Source organism: Euprymna scolopes, chromosome 9 (genome assembly GCF_053919585.1).
Source record: "Euprymna scolopes isolate OS-2025 chromosome 9, ASM5391958v1, whole genome shotgun sequence".
Lineage (NCBI taxonomy): Eukaryota > Metazoa > Mollusca > Cephalopoda > Sepiida > Sepiolidae > Euprymna > Euprymna scolopes.
In genome coordinates, this window is record NC_136490.1 from 25,502,183 (window position 1) to 25,507,182 (window position 5,000).

Consider the following 5,000-nt stretch of genomic DNA (forward strand, 5'->3'; position numbering starts at 1 on the left):
TAACTCAATAATTACTAGATTTATATACTTAAATTAAGAAATTACAATTTACTAAGGTCAATATGAAAACTAAAGAAAATACCCCCTCAACCTCCAACAATTGTAACAAAAGTTTTATCAACTGATTCTGATAGGTGTTAATGTACTTTTTAACATACTAACAGTTTATCAAAGTATGACCCCCGAAAAAATCTTTTTCTCAAGGTGGCATTCAAGATGGCTGCCGTAACCTTGGAACGATCATAACTCTATAAATATTAATTCAAATTTGATTATCTTGGTGTCTATTCCTACATTTTGGGGAGAAAAAACACATTAAAATAATAAAACAAGTACGTCCAAGGATGGAATACTGTTGCCATATCTGGGCAAAAGCTGCTAAAAACAGCCTATCCTGCCTTGACAGAGTACAAAATAGACTTCGTGGCTTAGTGGGGGATGCCCTTTTCTCTACTCTGCAACCTCTCTCCCACAGAAGAGACGTTGCGAGCCTATCCTTGTTTTATCGTTATTTCCATGGCAGGTGCTCGTCTGAACTCCAATCTCTGGTCCCCCCTCGCCAATCTTTCACGAAAAACACCCGTCTAGCTGAATCCACTGTGAAAAATTTCCCCCGCTCTATATCTGTGCCTAAATCAAAACGCAGATTCCATGAACAAAGCTTCTTTCTTAGAACTGCACGCCTGTGGAACTCTGTTCCGTTTGCCTGCTTCCCACCGGATTAAAACTTGGATGTTTTCAAGTCCAACGTTAGCAAATTCCTAATGAACCGCCCCCTTAAGTAAACACTTCATCAAATCTCCACACTAACGTAATGTACTTACAATAACCCTTATCCTTGAGTGGCTTCCGGGCCTTGATAAGTGGTGATCACTGTGTAAAAAAAAAAAAAAAAAAAAACATGATGTTGGCCTATTATATGCCCATGTTTTGGAGGAAGAGGCTGTATTTTTCATATATTTGATTCGATCTAACTGCATAAATAATTCGCATCTTTATCTATTTCAGATATGATTCAACAATGAGTGCTAACACAGTCAGTCAAGCTTCTTGTCCAATCTGCAAAGAGGAGATTGAGAATTCCAGTGATAACTGGGCTGCAATTCAGTGGAAGGAGGCAAAAGAAATAAATGATGCCAGTCTAAAACGGAAAGATGATCTTGTAGTTGAAGCTGGTATGAAAGTGTATAAAAGCTGTTTGTTAACAGTACATTCATGTTAAAAACATTGAAAGCCATGTTGCAAAGAAAACTAGTGCTTCTTTACCAGGAAAGAGAACCACAAGAGGCCCAAGTGGAGCTTTTGATAGTGCAAAGAACTTCATATTCTGTGGATGTACAATTGGTTTGGACAAGGGACACGTGAGTTGGGTACGCACGGACAAATTTGTGGAAATCCCTTTGAATCCCATTCAGATGATTGAGGACTGGCTGTAAAGCGTCGACTTGCATACTATTTACGAGATTTACATGCAGTAGATGGCCTTTATCATCATTCATATAGTAGAAATTTCAGGAACCTCAAGAAAATGTGTGCTTTCAGAAAATGTGTGCTTACCTAGAACTGAACGGTGTGAGCTATAATGAAAATAATCAAAGTGGTGAAATATAACCTACAATTAGCTTAGTAAATATTCATAAAATATTATTAATGAATAAAATTATTCAATATGTAAGAGGGGGTATAAGAGTATTCATTATATGCTGAATATCGTCCCTGACAGTGAAAAGAAAACAAACATAACTAAAAATAAACAAATATCTCATATTAATACAAATAAAAGGTCATACATTTTAAATTAATTTGTATTAATTAATATGTGTCAGTTTAAATATAGAAATATACATAATTATTAAATCATTACGATATATATATATATATATATATATATATATATATATATATATATATATATATATATATATATATATATATATATATATAAAGCACTTTATCTGCGAGTGGGTTCGTTCCCTAGGGACTTCGAACGGCTACGCCGATTTTTATACAAATTCAAACAAATATACTTTCTGTGTTTGGCAGTTTTCTTAAATAGTTTTTATCGAAATACCTCTAATAAGTATCGAAAATCGTTTATCGATAATTGAATAATGCCGAATCAAGTAGAAGGGCCATGTGTATAAAATCAACACTAGATTCTTTGATAAAGCCGAGGCGGGTTCGAAATGAATGCTTGTCTATAACGCAATTGCACCATGATAGAGACTTGAATCCAAAATATTTTTCATATGTTATATCTCCCCTCTTTTAGAAATAGGGTACGATTATGAATATCTCCAATATGAAATAATTATTATACACTACGGAATTTATCTTTATATATACGGCATAATCACGTTGACACACCGGTTCCCGTCAGATCACCGAAGTTAAGCAACGTTGAGCCTGGTCATTACTAAAATGGGTGACCAATTTGGGAAGTCCAGGTGCTGTATGTAGGAGGACGTCGACACCTCCCTGCAAAAAGTTGCAAAAACCTAACGTCGTCATCTCCCATCTATACATGCGACCGGGAACCGCTTGTGAATTTCATACTCCCATGAAACTTCCTCCTTCGGAGGAAGCCGGTTAAATCCTGTATATGGTTGGTGCTGACAGCACACACTGCGAAATTTACTTTTCGCATGAAACCCAAAGAGAGGAGATATAACATATGAGAAATATTTGGAATCAAGTCTCTCCTTGCTGTTATTTCAGTTGAAACAATAGCACTAATTTTAGTCTCCCCACCCCCATCGAGATCAGAAGTTTTAGAGAAATATTTATATATCATCGGGGCCTGTGGAAAATCCACAAAGAACTCATTCATATATAATAGTAGACTACCCGTGACCCGTTAGGTCAGTATGTTATATTAGCTATGGAATTCATGTATGAGCGTGACACTTGTGACGTAAAGAAAATAGGTTTTTTTACATAACACAAACATTTCTATGAAAGTATATTAAAATGAAAAATCACGGATGGATCACTCAAACATGAAATAAAAACCTCCTTATTCGTGTAAAGTTACCTATTTTTCCGAATAATCGCTAAAAAATCGCAAATTAAACATGATTTCCCTACGAATCAAACGCCGACGAAAGTCATTTAGCAGCAAAAACGCACATGAACCTACCGATGAGAAATATAAGAATGAAAAACCCATATTGGAATCCTTTAACCAAGTTATAAAAAAATAAAATCTAAAAAAATAATTAATAAAACCTGAAGCAAAAAAATAAAATCTAAATAAATAAAATAACATAAAAATAATACTGAAACAGATTAGTAAATGTGTCAACAAATTCACTGTTCTCACACATCTATATTGTATCGAGAAATGTAAACAAAAAATAAAAAAAGAAGGAAGGACGGAGGGAAGGAAAAGGGACGGATAGAGAGTAGTAGTAGTAGTAGTAGTAGTCTTGGCTTTGCTACAATTGTTCTTATGTTTGTCAACGGGTTAAAGTTGTTTAGTTGTAAGAAAATAGCGACAGTATATTTGTAATAAAGAATAGTTGCAAAACACTCCCACTCTTCCCATGTTAAATAATAATTTCGAAATAATAACGTTAATATTTCAGTGCGCAGATCAAAATCTGCAAAAGAAGCGATTTTTGTTCATTTGTTTACGTTGTTATGTGTTAATGTTTATGCGCGCATGCGCAACCGGATGTCGTAAACCGGAAAGTGGGTTATATCACTCGTTACAAGGTCATTTGAGTTTTATAATTATATAAATAACTATTAAAAAACACTAAGCCTGGTCGTAAAGTAGCTTAAATATATTTTGATTCTTGCAGATTTCGTATATATTATTATAGAGTAAATGTTCTATCGATTTATATATATTATAAAGTTGCGATATCAAAAATTAAAAAATATATCCATATGACTGGGGTGCGTTAGCTTGAATCGAAACGGAAATAAAAATTTATTGAAAAAAAAAAAAAAAAAATATATATATATATATATATATATATATATATATATATATATAACTTGAGTTCCTTCAGCCATAATTGAAACCGAAAACAAAACTTATGAGAAATTCTTGATAAAATTATTTATTTAAAAAAATAGATTACAGGAGTGCCATCAGTTATTATCGAAATCGAAACCAAAACCTATGAAGAATTCTTGTTAAAAGTATTTATTAAAAAAATAGATGACTTAAGTGCCATCAGCTATAATCGAAACAGAAACCAAAATTTATGAAGAATTCTTGATAAAATTATTTATGACAAGAGATGTAGGTACATAACAATTAAACGACTCGAATGTAAGCGTAACATAGAAAATAACACACACGCTATCGTATTTACATATATGCACATATATATATATGTGTGTGTGTGTATTGGTATCTATATCTATAAATGTATCTATGTATATATGTGTGTGTAAGTATATGCATATGTAAATGCATGCTTATATATAGATGCATATATATATATATATATATATAATTATTTTTTTACTATAATAATTAAATATCTACAGACACTAGTTTTTCATCCTTTCGGGATTCTTCAGTGCAGGGTGTCACGATTACTACCAGTCGAACGATTCGAACCCCGCGACACGAGACATCTCTGGCTCGATTAGCGGAGGCCGTATCCATTCGGCTACCATTAATCGTGTGAAATAGCGTTGAATTTTAAACATTTTAATTTAAATGTTCATTACGTCAGACAGACAGTGATCAAATCGTTATACGATGATCTACGCATAAGAGCTAAATTGACCGACTTTTTAATTCAACAGAAAGTGCTCATCGATAAGAAACGTATTTCTTAAAGGGGCTGTCATAATTATTTTTTTACTATAATAATTAAATACCTACAGACACTAGTGTTTCATCCTTTCGGGATTCTTCAGTGCAGGGTGTCACGATTACTACCAGTCGAACGATTCGAACCCCGCGACACGAGACATCTCTGGCTCGATTATATATATATATATATATATATATATATATATATATATATATATAT

At 33.1% G+C, this 5,000-nt stretch overlaps 1 pseudogene; it reads left to right on the plus strand.

The window, feature by feature from the left end:
* The first annotated feature begins 2,340 nt into the window (after window positions 1-2,340).
* On the plus strand, window positions 2,341-2,459 carry LOC145285470 (5S ribosomal RNA; annotated as a pseudogene).
* The last annotated feature ends 2,541 nt before the right edge of the window (window positions 2,460-5,000 follow it).